Genomic DNA, 18,671 nt, shown 5'->3' on the forward strand with positions numbered 1-18,671 from the left:
ATACAAATACCGTAGCGATAGTAGGTAGAATCCTCCTGTTGGGAATTAAGTAGCAATTCCAGTAGAGATGTGGAGTTGAAATAATTAATACTTCTTGGAATGGCAAACTTCAGGATGAATGAGACTAGTTGTTGTTAGTCCGTTTATGAGACCAAACTGCAGCTGGTATTTGTAATCCAAATGTTAAAGTAGTTGAAGTAAATCTTCTTGTGATAAGAATATAGCTTATAAGAAACAGAGCACTGGTTTTAGCAAACAATACTCAACAACTAAGCACTTGTTTGGGGCGGGGTGATGCCTTAAGTACAGGTGAGGAAGGTGAGTTAAGGCAAAAAGTAAAAGCAGGACTGGAATCCTTACAGATCCCCCCCCTCAAGCAAGCCGACCACGGGTTGAAATTTAGGTCTACTTGGATAGCGTCTATGGAAACGAGCAATAAGCTTCGGAGCATTAATGTGTGCATGAGGTTCCCAAGTGTCATCCTCTGGGGCAAACCCTTTCAATCGGACCAGATACTGTAATTCTCCATTATAATGTCTTGAGTCCAAAAGATCATAAACTTCATAGACATCAGTGCCCAATTGAATAGGAGAAGGGGGTAGAAGAGGTACATCAGGCTTATCTCCTAAGTAGGGTTTCAATAATGATACATGGAAAGTTGGGTGGATGGGTAAAGAATCAGGTAGGTCAAGCCGGACGGCATTTTCATTGATGATGTGTAGAATTTTGAATGGGCCAAGGAACAACCCAGCCAATTTTTTACTTGGTAAATGCATTTTAATGTTTTTGGAAGATAACCAAACATAGTCCCCTATGGAATATTTCGGAGAAGCTCTACGACGTAAATCATAAAAAAATTTCTGAGAAGCCTGAGCTTGTTTGATGTTATCACGTAAGTGTAGGAAATTTTCAGCTATGTTTTGGGTTAACACATCAACAGATGGTGAGTCATGTGTAGAGGTCGTTTGGATAGTGAATCTTGGATTAAAACCATAATTAGCAAAAAAGGGAGAGTAATTTGTAGTGCTGTTAATGGTATTATTATAGGCAAATTCAGCCATAGAGAGAAAAGAAGTCCATTTATTTTGATGATATGAGCAATAGCAACGTAGATATTGCTCAAGCCACTGATTGAGTCTCTCAGTTTGGCCGTTAGTCTGAGGGTGGAAAGCTGTGCTTAACCTTTGATCGATTTGGAGTGCTTTGGTGAGTGCTTTCCAGAAGCGTGAGGTGAATTGGGTTCCTCTATCAGTAGTTAAAATGGAGGGTAACCCGTGGTATCGTACAATGTGGTTTAGAAATAAGTATGCTGTTTCAATGGAAGTGGGTAACTTGTGATAAGGAATAAAATGTGCCATTTTAGTAAAATGATCTGTAACAACTAAAATGGTAGTTTGTCCAGAACTAGGTGGTAAATCAACTATAAAATCCATTCCCAAATGAACCCAAGGAGATTCTGGTACTTCCAGAGGAATCAAATAGCCATAGGGAGGTCTCCTTTCTGGTTTTGATACTGTACAGGTTGTACAATGTTGTATATATTCCTTTATACTGTTTTTCATCGATGGCCACCAGTAACTTCTGGAGATGAGCTCATGTGTACGTTTGATACCTGGATGACCAATTAGTGGAGGGTCATGATGATCTTTGATTATTTTCTGTCTGTAATGTTCTGGAATATATAGTTTAGAATCATGGAAGTAAAAACCATTCTGGAGGCTTAGGCTATCTAGTAGGGTTTGGTCTTCTGCAGATAGATCAGATTGGTATTCCTTATCCTGTTGAGATAGGATAGCAAGGAAACGGGAAGGGGGAAGAATGCTAGTAGGAGAGTCTTCTTGTACAGGTCTTGAATCTCGTTGAGAGAGTGCATCTGCCTTCCCATTTTTTGATCCCGGCCTGTACATGATTTGAAAATTGAAATGACTAAAGTAGAGACTCCATCTCACTTGACGTCCAGATAAAGTTTTGTTATTTTGTAGATATTCCAAATTCCGGTGATCAGTGTAAATCACTATAGGTAGGGAGGTACCTTCAAGAAGATGTCTCCAGAATTCAAAGGCTCTTTTAATGGCTAGAAGTTCCTTGTCCCCAATGGAATAGTTGATCTCTGCTGAAGACATAATTTTTGAATAGAACCCGACTGGGTGTAGTGGTTCTTTAGGAGACTGTCTTTGGGAGAGGACAGCGCCAAGAGCATAATCAGAAGAATCCACCTCTAGGATATATTGAAGGTTTGGATCAGGATATTTCAGAATGGGAGCAGATGAAAAAGAATTCTTCAGGAAGCTGAATGCATCATCCTGTTCTTTGGTCCACTGGAAAGAGCAGTTAACACTAGTTAATTTAGTCAGAGGTTTCGCAATTTTTGAGAAATTGCGAATGAACTTTCTGTAATAGTTACTGAAGCCAAGAAACTTTTGTAGTTCTTTCCGTGTTGAAGGTGTGGGCCAGGATTTTACTGCTTCCACTTTGTTATCTTGCATTTGAATCCCATTTGGGCTGATGGAGTAACCCAGGAACTCTATTTTGTTGGTGTGAAAAATACATTTTTCCAATTTGGCGTAGAGTCGATGGACTTGGAGTCTTGCTAAAACCCAACTAACATGTTTGATATGTTCTTCTAGATTCGTGGAATAGATTAGAATGTCATCTAGGTAGACAACAACACATGTGTCAAGGAGATCATGGAAAATGTCATTAATAAAGAACTGGAAAGTTGCGGGTGCGTTAGTTAAGCCGAAGGGCATAACTAGATATTCAAACAACCCATACCTAGTTCTAAAAGCGGTAAGCCACTCATCCCCTTCTCGGATACGCACTAAATTGTACACCCCTCTCAAATCTAATTTAGTAAAAATCTGAGCATGCCTGAGTCTTTCTATGAGTTCAGGAATGAGGGGGAGAGGGTATCGATTTTTTATGGTTATTTTGTTCAATTGTCTGAAGTCAATGATAGGCCGAAGAGATTGGTCTTTGTTCCGCACAAAAAACATTCCTGCACCAGCAGGAGAAACAGAAGGACGGATAAACCCTTTCTTTAGATTTTCATCTAGGTAAGTCTTTAGATGATCCAGTTCTGGTTGACAAAGTGGGTATAGATGTCCAATAGGTGGTATGGTTCCAGGTTTCAGTTCAATAGGGCAGTCATAGATTCTGTGTGGGGGAAGGGTGTCTGCTTCCTTCTTACTGAAGACTTCAGAGAACTGCTTGTACATTTCTGGTATCAGAGTTTCTGATGTGGAGGATAAACTGTGAAAAAAGGTCCTATGACAAGTCTGTTGACAAAAATCAGAATTTAATTGGACATTTAAGGATTTCCAATTAATATCAGGTTCGTGTAGCTGTAACCAAGCTAGCCCAAGTACTATTGGGAATAATGGAGAAGTGATTACATCAAAAGTGAGATGTTCATGATGTGTTTTTAATGTGGTGACAGAGAGCGGGATGGTGTGATGTGTAATCGGCCCTGATGATATCTCAGAGCCATCAACCACACGAAGGAAAATAGGAGACAACTTTTTTATCAGTGGTATTTTATTTTTTGAAACTAGAGAACTGTCAATGTAGTTTCCTTGTGCTCCTGTATCCAAGATGGCTGGAATGGTCACTTGCTTATTTGCCCACTGTAGAGAAAGAAATAAAGAACAATGACGAGGGTTGTTATCCTTTAACTGGAGAGAAAGATTGGAATGGTACTTACTCTTCTTGTTCTGTGGCAAAGAGGGGCAATCCTTTAAAGTATGAGATGAGGATGCGCAATACATGCAGAGGCCTCTAGTCTTCCTTCTGATGCGTTCTTCAGGAGTTAGAGGTCCTTTAATAGAACTTATATCCATTGCTTCAGCACCAGTTGAACCAGTATGAGAACTGTTAGAAGTGGGATGGTATAGAGCCTTATCCTTCTTGTAAACAATTTCAGGGTATTGACGTTCAAATCTTCTTTCACGTAATCTCCTATCAATTTGCCTGCTGAGCTTCATAAGGCCTTCCAATGTTTCAGGTAACTCAGTTCGGGCTAATTCATCTTTTACTGCGTCAGAGAGTCCAAGCCTGAACTGTTTTTTTAAAGCAATGGCGTTCCATTGAGAGTCAATAGAATATTGCTTGAATTCTGTTATGTAACATTCAACAGGTTTAATACCTTGTTTTAGGTTCCTCGTCTTTTTCTCAGCAGTATACTGTAGGTTAGAATCATAGTATAATTCATCCATGATATCCAGGAAAGATGAAAAAGATGAGAGAACAGCATTATTTGTCTCAAAGAGAGTGTCTGCCCAAATGCGAGGTTCACCTCTTAAATAGCTTATCATTGTAAGGACTTTAACCCTATCATTTGGGTATGTTCTAGGTTTAAGGGTGAAATTAAGCAGACAAGCATTTTTAAATTGTCGGTATAAATTCCTATCTCCATTGAAAAAATCTGGAGGTGCAATAAATTCCTGACAGATTGTCAGGAAGGCTCTGTTTAGTAGAGACAGTGTCTTTTATTACTTTTCTTAAAGTTTCATTTTCTAATTGTAACTCTCTAAAGGCTTGACTAAGTTGGTCAACTCTTTGTGTTAAATTATAAACAATTTGAGGAAGCTCTGCTGGATCCATTATATATGGCTTAGTTGTTATATCAGGTTCCTTGGTTATTTGAATCACAACTGCAGAGTCTAAATAAATTATATTTGTTTCACAACTGAAATACAGGCTATTATATCAGCATAGACTGTTTTACTCAGAGTGATTTTTATAAGGAAAAGCAGTAAGTCTTTATATGGTTATATATTATTGTTATACCATATAAATATTAAGGGACTGAAAGTAAGTACTAGTATTAATAACAACTTTTGACATTGGTATTGCTCAAGCCCAAATGAGAGAGATATTGATCATTGTAATAAGCACTGAAGAGTGAGAGATGTGAGACACACAGACTGCAGGTGCTGACAGGGGCGTGATCTGCTGCGAGACACAGCACACTGAATTATGCTTGCAGCTTGGATATCTGAACACAGACCAGTGAGTGTAATAGGTGCTGTGAGACACGCTGTTTTGTAAGGAGCTGTATGACACGCTGAGATGAATGAAGCTGTGTGAGGTCACGTAAAGTCCGTTACTGTCCGGTATGAGAATGAATCAAAGAAAGTTTATATAATTAAATGAAACATATGTTGCAAAACATAGTAATATCTGAGAGACAAAGTCAATTTAGATAAGTTCAAGTGATAACATGATATTTGAAATTAGCCGTTACTTTAGGCATCCAAGGTAAATTAGATTTGATACAAATACCGTAGCGATAGTAGGTAGAATCCTCCTGTTGGGAATTAAGTAGCAATTCCAGTAGAGATGTGGAGTTGAAATAATTAATACTTCTTGGAATGGCAAACTTCAGGATGAATGAGACTAGTTGTTGTTAGTCCGTTTATGAGACCAAACTGCAGCTGGTATTTGTAATCCAAATGTTAAAGTAGTTGAAGTAAATCTTCTTGTGATAAGAATATAGCTTATAAGAAACAGAGCACTGGTTTTAGCAAACAATACTCAACAACTAAGCACTTGTTTGGGGCGGGGTGATGCCTTAAGTACAGGTGAGGAAGGTGAGTTAAGGCAAAAAGTAAAAGCAGGACTGGAATCCTTACAACAGCTTTAGGCCCAAAATTTCATCCATTCCATTTGGATGAGCTGTTTTTAGCATGTGTATCCAATACATTTCTTTCCTATTTAGCATGGATTCTCTGTCGCCCCCGGTGGTGAATTTTGGAACTTGTTCTATTACCAGAAATTCGAATAAGGAACAGATATATTTCTTATGTACTTCTTCATAAACATCTGACTGTCTGTATGTTGAAAATGTCTTGCTACAGGTGTCCTAGGTATTATCTATGCTCCCTAATCCTATCCTTAGTAAGACGGGTCGTACCACCTATATATTGACTTTTGCAATTCTTACAGGTGATTTTAACTGAATTAATAAATATTGGTTTTACTTTTTCCAAGCATGGTCTGGATTTCTTGCAGCTATTTGCTGTTTTTATTTATCTATCTCATATCTATCTATCTATCTATCTATCTATCTATCTATCTATCATCTATCTATCAATCTCATATCTATCTATCTATCTATCTATCTATCTATCTATCTATCTATCTATCTAGTGTATCATATGACCTATCTATCTATCTATCTATTAGACATGTGCATGGCGAAAAAATTTGGTTCGGTTCAGATCGATTCGGATTTTTTCGAATTTCGGTTTGGAGCGATTCGAATTCGGAAAAATTAGAATTAATTCGGTTCGGATTTGTTTCGGATTCATTCAGGTTCGAATAAATTCGGTTCGGATTTGTTTCGGATTCATTCGGATTCGAATAAATTCGGCTGGATTCGGTTCGATTCGGTTTGGTTCGGTTCGGAAATTCGGATTTTTGGTAAGTGTTAGGTGGGATTAGACTAGTATTATGTACTAAATTCGGCTGGATTCGGTTTGATTCGGTTAGGAATTTCGGTAAGTGTTAGGTGGGATTAGACTTATACTGTACAATAGTAGTGTAATCCATGGCCATCCGAATTTACAGAATAAATCCGAAGTAATTCGGATTTATTCGGTAAATTTGGCAGTATTTTAATTCGGAAATTCGGTTCGATCCGAATCGCCAAATTTTCTGAATTTTCTGAATTTCCGAATCGATCCGAAATGAATCGCACATATCTATCTATCTATCTATCTATCTATCTATCTATCTATCTCATATCTATCTATGTAATGTATCATATGACCTATCTATCTATCTTTCTATCTATCTATCTATCTATCAATCATCTATCTATCTCATATCTATCTACTGTATGTAATGTATCATATGACCTATCTAATATATCTCATATCTATCTTTCTTTCTATCTATCTAGCACTGCAGAATCTGTTGGCGCTCTACAAATAACCGATAATAATTATCTATCTATCTATCTATCTATCTATCTATCTATCTACTATCTGTCTTATATCTATAATCTATATATATCTCATATCTATCTATCTATCTATCTATCTAACTATCTATCTATCTCATATCTATCTATCTATCTATATATCTATCTTATATCTATCATCTCTATATCTCATATCTATGTATCTATGTAATGTATCATTTGACCTTCTATCTATCTCAGTCTATCTATCTCATATTTATCTATCTCATATCTATCTATCTATCTCGTATCTATCTATCTATCTATCTATCTATCTCATATATATCTATATAATATCTATTTAATATATCTCTATCTCATATATATCTACTGTATCTATCTAACATCTATCTAACATCTATTTATCTATCTCATATATATCTATCTCATATCTATTTATCTAGCATATCTATATTTATTATATCTATCCAATACCTATCTATCTCATATATATACTGTATATACAGTATATATATCATATCTATCTATGTATAGCATCATATGACCTATCTATCTATCTATTTATCAATCTAATATATATCTATATCTCATATATATTTATTTCATATCTATCTGTCTATCTATCTATCTATCTATCTATCTATCTATCTATCTATGGCACACACCAAAATGTGATCAAGGATGCAGAGTACTCTAGTCACATATTCTGCCATATAAACATACCTGGAGATAAACCCAAGGCAAGCAGTTATGTGGAACACTCAGGAGTTACTCTAAGAGTATACTGAGAAGACATACTGTAGCTGGAACACTCAGGAGTTACTCTAAGAGTATACTGAGAAGACATACTGTAGCTGGAACACTCAGGAGTTACTCTAAGAGTATACTGAGAAGACATACTGTAGCTGGAACACTCAGGAGTAACTCTAAGAGTATACTGAGAAGACATACTGTAGCTGGAACACTCAGGAGTTACTCTAAGAGTATACTGAGAAGACATACTGTAGCTGGCACACTCAGGAGTTACTCTAAGAGTATACTGAGAAGACATACTGTAGCTGGCACACTCAGGAGTTACTCTAAGAGTATACTGAGAAGACATACTGTAGCTGGAGCACTCAGGAGTTACTCTAAGAGTATACTGAGAAGATATACTGTAGCTGGAGCCACAGGAATTACTCTAAGAGTATACTGAGAGGACATACTGTAGCTGGAGCACTCAGGAGTTACTCTAAGAGTATACTGAGAAGATATACTGTAGCTGGAGCACTCAGGAGTTACTCTAAGAGTATACTGAGAAGACATACTGTAGCTGGAGCACTCAGGAGTTACTCTAAGAGTATACTGAGAAGACATACTGTAGCTGGAGCACTCAGGAGTTACTCTAAGAGTATACTGAGAAGATATACTGTAGCTGGCACACTCAGGAGTTACTCTAAGAGTATACTGAGAAGACATACTTTAGCTGGAGCACTCAGGAGTTACTCTAAGAGTATACTGAGAAGACATACTGTAGTTGGAACATTTGGGCAATACTTTAATTTAGTATTGTTAAAGCGCACTGTAGTTGTCACTTTTAGTTACTATTGCAAACTTACGGAGAGAAGACGCTGGAGCTGGTATACTCAGAAATTACTGTAAAATAGTTTGGATAAGGCTTATTATAGCTGGCATATCTAGATATCACTATATAATACAATCAGGATGACTGACACCCCCTGCTTGCAGCCGATTGGCCGGGAATTTGCAGGGGGCGGCATTGCACAAGAATTTTACTAGAAATGCTTGTGCAATGCTGACAGCGTATGCTGTTGGCATTTAGCGATGTCAGGCGGACATGATTCGCTACAGCAAATCATGTACGCCCGGCATTTAATAAATGGACCCCTTCGAGTTTATTGTAAACTAGTATTGAGAAAGCATTTTGTAGTTGGCACACTAAGGGATTATTGTAAAATGGCATAGTGCAGCTGGCAGACTCAGATGAGAAGAGAGGACCTTGTTATAAGTGGTGCACAAGCGAGTTGTGTATCTGTTAGATAGTATCTCTAAGTGCTGCCCTTATCAAAATGCCACCTGCATCATGTGCTCTCACTGGGATTTTTTATAGAGCCAGTCCTGGTCTTAGTGAAGAATTATGCACCCTACGTATGTACTATAGTATTGGAGTTAAAGGGATATTCTGGTCAAAATTTAAATGCATCATATATGAATTAAATCCTCAAAAAGAAACATATTTGCAATATAGATGTATTGGCAAAAATGCTTCTAATAAAAGTTATCACTGTTTTAGTGTCAACATTTTTCTCTGCACGTGCATGTGAAGCATGGATAGGTATTCTCAGTGCACCAGCAATTTAAATACTGTAGCTGCTCAGGGCACCAGTGAGGCTTGTAATTAAGTCAGCAATTAAAAATGTAGTCATTACCAGCTAATACAATCACCTTAGGCTCTCTGAGCAAATTGCTGGTGCACAGTGCATACTTAAATACACCTCTAAAACAGCTATAGCATTTATTAGAATCATTTTTGCTAATACATGTATATAGCAAAAATGCTTCTATTTAAAACTGAAATACATCCAATTTTTGGCTGAAATGTCCCTTTAATAAGCAATCTTGTGACACCCTGCCACTGGATTCAGCTGGAATATGCTGTATTATTTTTTGTGTTACTGTTGCATGGTACATACCCTATATTTTTACTAGAAATGTTTAGTTTTTTCACATATTATAGCAAACAAAATCACACACAATTTCCTTTTTAGCCTTTCTCCCACTCACTAGAGTTGTATTTTTAATTTATATGATGCAGCTACATAATAAAAAAACATAAGTTTTATTCAACTCTTCTACTTAATTATAATGACTTAAACAGATATGAAACCCCAAAAAATGATAGTGGGATTCAACAGAGAATACAATTTCAAAAAAGTTTCCAATTTGCTTCTTTTATCAAATTTGTTTAGTTCCCATGGTATTCTGTGTTGAAGAGAAAACTATATATACATAAGATTACAAGAGAACAAGGACAATTTTAATAGAAGTAAATTAGAAAGTTGTTTAAAAAGACATGATCTATCTAGAGCATGAAAGAAAAATGTTGGGTTTCAAATCCCTTTAACTATTTGTTATATCAAACTCAGAACTTAAAGGGACATTAAACCTAAGATTTTCTTTCATGATTCAGATAGAGAATACAATTTTAAGCAACATTCCAATTTACATCTATTATCTAATTTGCTTTATTCTTTAGATATCCGTTGTTGAAGAAATAGCACTGCACGTGGGTGAGCCAGAGCCAATCACACGACGCATCTATGTGCAGCCACCCATCAGCAGCTACTGAGCCTATCTAGTTCTGCTTTTCAGCAAAGGATATCAAGAAAATGAAGCAAATTAGATAATAGAAGTAAATTAGAAAGTTGATTTAAATTGAATGTTATTTTTAAATCATGAAAGAAAAATATGGGTTTCATTTACTTTTAAGACAAATGAAATCAGTAAATATATAAACATGTGCATGGGGGAAATTTTCTATTCTGAATTTACGGTTGATTTGACTTGATTTCATTTAGCCAGTGTGTTCGGTTTGGCTGATTATTCGTATAACGTGAAATTCGTCATATTGCATTAAAGCCTATGGGAAGCCTCAAAACGTAATTACTCTGCTAGGAACTGCAAACAATTAAAAGATTAATTGTTAACTGGGACACAAAAACATAAAGGAAGTCGAACAAGTTTTACAAAGAGAATTCAAAGAGAATTAAAAGCACCACTACAACCTTTGAGTACAATTTTATTTTTCATTCAATTTCAAACGCCTCATGCTAAAGTATCCACACTTTCTCACACGCCTACTCCGTAAGAAGTTTGTAGTTACACTAGTTAGCTTGTATGCTCAATTCAAAGAAGGGCGGGTGCAGAAGAGGCGGCACCAGCGGGCAGCAGAGTCACTAGTTAGGCCTGACAGTATATAACCTCAAGATAAACCTCTAAGGCAGGAGGAGGGCAAACACGTGACTAGAGTCCCTTGGACACAGCAGCCAGCAGTTCCCTGAAGATTTGACATTGACGGATGATGACCACCACAGAGCAGGAAGGGTAGGAGCTTGAGTGGCTGCAGCACCAGGCAGCAGTTACTAGACTAGAGAGGTCTGACAGGACATAAACCTCAAAAATACATCTCCAAGGGAGGACAAGGACGTGCTTAAAGACACTTGGACAAAGTGGGTAACAGTTTACTATGATTTTTACTTTAACTGATGATGACTACAGAGCAGGAAGGGCATTAGCTGGGGTGGCAGCAGCCACTCAAATAGATAGGCCTGTCAGTAGATAAACCTCAAAAATACATCTCCAAGGGAGGAGGACAAGGACGTGCTTAAAGACACTTGGACACAGTGGGTAACAGTTTACTATGATATTTTACTTTAACTGATAATGACTACAGAGCAGGAAGGGCATTAGCTGGGGTGGCAGCAGCCACTCAAATAGATAGGCCTGTCAGTAGATAAACCTCAAAAATACATCTCCAAGGGAGGAGGACAAGGATGTGCTTAGAGACACTTGGACACTGCGGGTAACAATTTACTACAATTTTTTACTTTTTCTGATGATGTCCACTACAGAGCAGGAAGGGCATGAGGAGGAGTGGAAGAAGCAGCAGACAGCAGAACTACTAGACTAGGAAGACAGGCCTGATATAAACTTCAAAAATACACCTCAAGGGGAGGAAGAAGGCAAATACATGCCTAGAGCACCTTGGACATAGCAGTCAGCAATTCCCTGAGGATTTCGCATTGATAGATCATGATCACCACCGAGCAGAAAGGGCTTGAGTACTAGTGGTGGTAGCAGAGTTACCGGGATAGGTAGATAGGCCGGACAGTACATAAATCTCAAAAATAAACCTTCAGAGGAGGAGGATGGCAAACACGTTCCTAGAGACCCTTGGACACAGTGCCAGCAGTTCCCTGAAGATTTGACATTGGCGGATGATGACCACCACAGAGCAGTGAGGGCAGGAGATGGAGAAAAAAAATATTTCAAAATCAATCAGTGTCAAAGGAAAGGGCAGGGTAACCTAGCTTTGGAATATTAAATTTGAGAAATGTCATTTTCTTCCATGAGCTGTGAAGACATTTGTGAGAGCTCGGAGTTCAGTATATTATCAGTTAATGAAAAGCACTTTGCACTGCTGTTGGGGGACAAGAGAGGAGCACCTGAGCTACTGTAGCCACGGCAGGCCACATTGTTTTCTTGTCATCCCAATAGCTCAGATGGTCTACTGTAGTGGAAAATGAGGTTCCCAAAGATAAGCCTTGACCATTTAGTGGTAGTGAAAATCCCTGTGTGTGTGTGTGCATTGCAATTTTTTTGCAAGGTGAAGGGTGGGTTTCTTACTCACCAGATAAAATGTCAGGAATAGGGAGAGCCCGGCCTCTTCTTCCTGGATCTGCAACAGTGAAGATTCTGTTCTTCTCAGAAAGTAGCCGATATGGAGTGTGCTAGGAGGACTCCGCTGTTGCCCAAGTAGTACAGGGACTCTGATGACCCTTCATAACAGTGTGCCTCTCCTAAAGGACAAGGGATCAGTTTAAATTAGGAGAATATTCCTTTCACACCTTTGCCTCCCCCCCCTTTAGTCTATTCATTCCCCTTTCCTGCTATACCAGGCCCTGGGGCTCAAGGGCCTTCTTCCTCTCTTTCTGCTGGGGATGGTGTTGTGATGGAAGGGGTTGTCCAGGGGGCTTTGGAAATGGAGCCTGCCCTTGGTGGGACTCCTGGAATGGAGCAAGCTTTGGCAGTTGGCGTTGGGGCTCCAACCGCCTCTGGGTTGTCCCAGAAGGTGGCATCTGCAGTTTTGGGCCTATTCCAGGCCCTGTTGGCTGCAGTTCTCCCCTCGGCCGTTTGGCCAACTGCATAGGCAAGTGGGCCTATTGATTCTCTACCATGTGGTGATCCAGCAGCAGAGGGGGAGTGGTTTGCTTTCCTCCCACCTCATAGTTCCATATGCGGCAACATGGCACCGGTTGCTTCTGGGCGCGGGTTTCAAGGTTCCCCCGCGGGTGATGTCACTTCTGGGAGTGATGCGTGGGGGGCAGGAGCTCCGGGTACGGCGGTGAAGACGACAGAAGGGAAGAAGAGGAGCAGCAGTGCTTCAAGAAGGATATATCAGTCCTGCTTAAGAAAGGGTGTGAGGTGAGACTGGTGCCCGGGGGGCTCAGAGGGCCCATTACAAGGGTGATTGGGCATAAGGGTGCTGGTGTGTGTATGACGAGGGCAGCTTCCTCAATTAGGGATGCATTAGATGGGGACTTCGCATTGATCAAGGGCAGGGGGCAAGGGGCAGCTAATAAGCCCAATGGCTCATCTGGGGCAAGAAGGCAGAATGTGGTCCATGGGGTGGTAGTTCAGCGCAAGCGAGCAGGTACTCAAGAACAGTTTCATGGTGATGCAAGTGTGTTAGTGTCTGGTGATGCTAGTGAATTGGCAAAGTAGGATGCGATTAAAATTGATGTGGAATAGGCGTAGGCGGAGTCAGTTGGTGGTTGGCCTGGATACTCCCCACTCCATCTCTCCCCCACAGGTCACAATGCAGACTTTTTCAAACATCATAGTCTTTCACCTCCTCAGTGGGCCTAGTGTCTTCTACTACAAGAGCTTGGGACCCAGAAGTTTCAATATGTCAAGGTGCTCTTGGTGGTGGGGTATCCCAGTCCACTGCAGCTGTCAGTAGAGCAGCAGCTTCTAGAGGTGATGAGAGCTATTTACTACCTCAAGCACAAACATTTAGTGGGGATTTGAGTTCTGACTCAGATTCAGATGGGGGTAGGAGGTTAGGCCTATCTAGCAAGGAGCACAGGCGTAAGTTTCGCATTCTCAAATGTTTATTTGCTGAACAAGGCAAGGTAGGGGATCCCACCAAGGTTTATCCGTCCCCAGGGAGTAATACGGGCTGTGTTTTCTCTGCATCTCCGGCCCCTGCACCTGGTGTGGAGGCGACTACCTCCCCAGGTCAACTGGGTTCAGACCATCATGGCATTACGAGACGGGTGGCATTTAAGGGGGACTCTTATCCCTCTAAGGTCATTCCCTTCATGCCCATTGGAAAGCTAAGACAGTGAGCAAAATTAGGGAAAACAGATATGTGAACATATTTGAGCTGTCCAGTGAGGCTTACAGTGATAGAGAGCACAGCGAGGATGGGACAGGGCTTCAGAAAGTACAGTGGTCGGACAATTACGATGAGTGGCAGCGATGCTTTCCTGTCTTTGCCTCATGTTATCTAGAGCACAGGCCTGAGCTAGCCTTGGATAACCTGAAGTACATGGATATAATCAAAAATATCTTCAACAGATTTGGCAAGGGCTTGTGGAGGTCCTATGATAGTGAGTTTAGGTGCAAACTGGTAGGAAACTCTGTCCTGTCCTTTGGGTTAAAGGAACTTGATCTGTGGTGCCAATTGGGCTCAGAGAGGGCACTTTCTGCAGTTCCAGCGCATTGTTCAGGGCAAGTGAAACCGGCAAGTACGGTTCAACGCAGGGAATGCTGCTGTTACAATGAAAAGCAGTGCGACAAGGGGGCCTCCTGCTCCTTTTGGCATGTCTGTATGTACTGCGGGGTACAGGACGACAAGGTCGATTGCCCAAGGAGAAAAGAGAGGCAGTTGGGCGTGGCTCTCAAAAGGCATTGGCTAACAACCAGTGCTCAATCCCCGCTGAGGCTGGCTGCTCTTGGGCCATGGTAAATGGCCTACACATCTGGTAGACCACTACCTTACTGTTGGAGGTGATTTGTGCAGGGTTCTAGAATCCTAAACAGGCTTGGTACTAGGTTCCTCATCTCATAGAAATTTCCTTCTTTGGTGGTCTTCCCACTCAGGGTGATACCTAAGAAGGAACCAGGAAAAATGTTTCTCTTACAGCACCTGTCCTATCCAAGGGGTAGGTCTGTTAATGACACAATTGACCCAGAGATCAGTTCGGTCAGGTATCAGTCTTTTGAACAGGCCTTGGAGCATGTCAAAGAGGCTGGCCAGCAGAACTCAATATTGAGTTCACTTTTTGGCTGCTGCCCATCCACCCAATGTTCTACAGGTTGATGAAGTTCAAGTTCTATATCGACAGATGTCTCCCAATGGGGTGTTCTGTCTCCTGTTCATACTTTGAGGCCTTTAGTTCTTTTTGCATTGGCCAGTGGTCAGCGTGGGGTGGTGCGGTCATGCACTACCTGAACAATTTCCTTTGGTGGGTAAAGCCGGATAAGGCGAGTACGATAGGCTGATGTCAGTGATGTGCTCTGTTCTAATGGACTTTGGGGTCCCTTTGGTCGACGACAAAACTTAGGGACAGTGCAGTTGGTTGACATTTCTGGGCATAGAGATTGACACTGTTGCAAGTCTCTATTGTCTCTTTGGGGATAAAGTGCAGAGATAGAGGTTGTCGCAGCTCAGTACATGAGTATCAGGGAACTTCAGTCAGTGCTAGGCCTCTTTCAATTTGCATACAAAATTATCCCAGAGGGTAGGGTGTTCAACCGCAGGCTTGAGGAGCCCCTTAAAGGTCAGGCACCCAGGAAGCATGAGGTCAAAGTGTCAGAGTAGATGCGCAAAGATCTAAACATTTGGGAAGTGTTCCTTAAGGACTTTAATGGGTCCTTACTGTGTCTCTCCCCTCTGACGTCTAGCAAGAATTTGCATCTGTTTACAGATGCGGCAGGCACTTCAGGGCATGGGCCATACCTAAATGGCGCATGGAGTGCAGAGGCATGGCCCCCGATATGGGTTAGTTTGGGGCTGACTAGGAACTTTACATTGTCGGAATTGTTTCCAATCATGGTGGCTGTAGAGCTATGTGGACAAACATTACGGAACCAATTTATAGGTTTTTAGACAGATAACGCTAGCTTTGTGTTCTCGAATAATAGGCTAATCAGCGTCCTCGCCCATAATAGTTCATTACGTACGGCACCTAGTCCTTAGGTGCCTGCAGTACAATATTCAATTCACAGCCAAACATGTGCCCAGGGTGAAAAATGTACTGGCTGATGTGCTCTCGCGATTTCAGTGGAATCGATTTTGTAGGCTGGCTCCGCTAGAGCAGGCTAATAGGTTACCTTGTCCACCTTCTCTTTGGCAGATTGCGGAGCATGGTCCTCTCTTCACCACTTAGTTTGTGCATCTTTGGCTCCATCTATATGGCTGGCTTATTCACAACATTGGCAAGAATAGGAAGGCTTTTGCTTGGCGTGAAAGACTGCAGTGGATCATGGTTTGCAGGTACAGTTGCTAGAATGGCTGACTAGCTTGAGAAAACAAGGAATTAAGAAGGGAGCAGTGTGCAGCCTGTGGTTATATACATTTTTAACAAATTGAGTATCCTAATGTTTCCAGTGGGTTTCAGATCCTGAAAGGCTGGGAGTGGCTGGAGCATAAGAAGCCTGATGCTCAGGAACCAGTTACACTGCAGCATCTGGGAGCCTTATTGGATGCGCTACATGTTGCATGTTTATGTAAATACAAAAATATTTTTTTGTTGCAGATTTGCGTTGGCATTCTTTGGGGCACTTCACCGGGAGAGCTGGTGGCTACTTCCAAGTTTGCAAAGGGTACAGGTATTCTTGCTGATCACGTAAGATGATCGAAAATAGTTTACTGCTTTTCATTCTCTATTCCAAGACAGGTCAGGAAGAAAAGGGGGCATGATTGACCCTTCAAGCCTCTGCAGCGGGTTTTTGTCTGGTTCGTTTATCTCAGGATTTCCTGGAAGTTTGTCCCCCTTCTTCTCTCAATTTCTTGTGCATGCGGACGGCTCCAATCTTTTGCGTTTTCAGTGGTTTTGCACACGGCAGTTGCAGGGTTAAGTGACTGCAAAATTACAACTCACTTTTTTCACATTGGTGCTGCCACTAGCGCAACTGCGTTGGGCTGGCAGTAGACTCTATTAGTGGCTTGGGGGAGATGGAGGTCACAAAGATACAAACTGTATGTGCGCTCTCCAGCAGCTGAATAATTACCGTGCGGAGGACGGAGAGCTGGGTATGGGGTTCTTGTAGGGGTTACCCAAATATTTAACTTCCTAATAGTTATTGTTTATTCTCTGGGGCCCCACACGCATGTGGATCATGGGGCACTATTATGTGCACTGGGCGGCTTTGCGTGCGATCTCCCTTCCAAATGGGCAGCAATTGGGCTTCTGGTTTTGAGATCTTTGCTGAGATGGCTGGGTCACAGTTGAATGGCTTGCCGACCCTCTTTCAAGACACAATGCGCAGGTGGGGCCAGCCCCACAACATCCTGTTGCTCATGGGGGGAAATGACCTAGGGTCCACATCGGCTTAGACCTGATTATTTTATGAGGTCTAATGTACAATGGATATGTACAACATTCCCCGGGGTGAGGTTGGGTTGGTCCTAGGTTGAGGTGAAGGAACTTCCTGATACCAAAATCTGCCTTTAGGGTTAGGAAGAAGGTGAACAGGGAGCTGACTAGAGCCATCATGTCCGCATGGGGTTTTGTGGTCCACGACGAGCACATCTCAGCAGATATCACGATGGTGTACATCTTTCACACGAAGGGTTGTTGCTCTTCCTGGTAGATACTCAAATTTAGTGGGTGGTGGCAAGAGGCCTCCATTTGCCTAGTAAAGTCTGTCTCTTGTTGGTGGGAGGTTATGGCCATAAATTTTGGGTACAAAGTCAGTAGGGGTGACAGTCGAGAAAATGGGCAGGGTACCTTGCCCTGTGGGGTTCTGCTGGCTGAAGATCCCTTAGGGCATCTGCGACTCTTGATGGAATAAGGCGGAGCCTCCTTGTGTTTTCCCTCTTTTAAAATTCTCTTGGCCTTGAAATCTAGCTATATGGGGTTAAAATGTTGTTAGGTCTTGAATGCCGCCATCGGTTTGTTATTATGACCATGATATAGTCTTACACTCATCTCTCTGTGTCTTTGGGGAATGGCTTGGTTACATCCCAGTAACTTAACTTTCTAAGACAAACGGGTATGTTTCTGCACCCAAATAAAGGCAGCATGCCTACGTAACTATCAGTCTGAGCTTTGTCCCAAAGCTATATCAATATTAATCTACAACTCTTTAACACTAAAATAAAGAAAAATGTATTCATTAGCCCCAGAATTAAACAAAAATGCAGTGTGCAATTTACACCGCACTGCAAAAAATAATAATCTGATTTTTAAAGCAAAAAACTGCTCAGAAGCTGAAGTAAAAATGAATATAAGATGGCGGATGTTCACTAGACAAACACTTCCGTATGCTGAATAAACAAATGATTGGACAAACCCGTTTGGTACTTCATGCCCGACTTGCTGGTTCCTCACATTAATCATTTAGGATTCTCTGTCAGGATTGGACAGGAGAAGTTGTGAATGGTCACCCCCCCCTGTACATTACTGCAATCAAAGGAGCTCATTTGTCAAGCGATCTCAGCATCTTCCCCCTCCCCTGTGTTCTATGCCCCTTTTTCTGGCGCGAAAGTTAAGAACAAGAATGAATGTGACTAATAGACATGAAAAATGATGTTACGCTCCATATACAGTTCCATTACTATTCGTCCACTCGGTATACTGACAAATGGGCCTCTCTCTCTCTCATTTTGTTTTTACACTAGCATCTAACTTTAAGTTAACACTGTACTATTGTTTTGTATTCCATAATTTTGGAGCATATCCTGCACTTAATTGAAGGATGTATACGGCAGTGTAAGTCTGTATTCTCCCCAACC

Source organism: Bombina bombina, chromosome 7, assembly GCF_027579735.1.
Source record: "Bombina bombina isolate aBomBom1 chromosome 7, aBomBom1.pri, whole genome shotgun sequence".
Taxonomy (NCBI): Eukaryota; Metazoa; Chordata; class Amphibia; order Anura; family Bombinatoridae; genus Bombina; species Bombina bombina.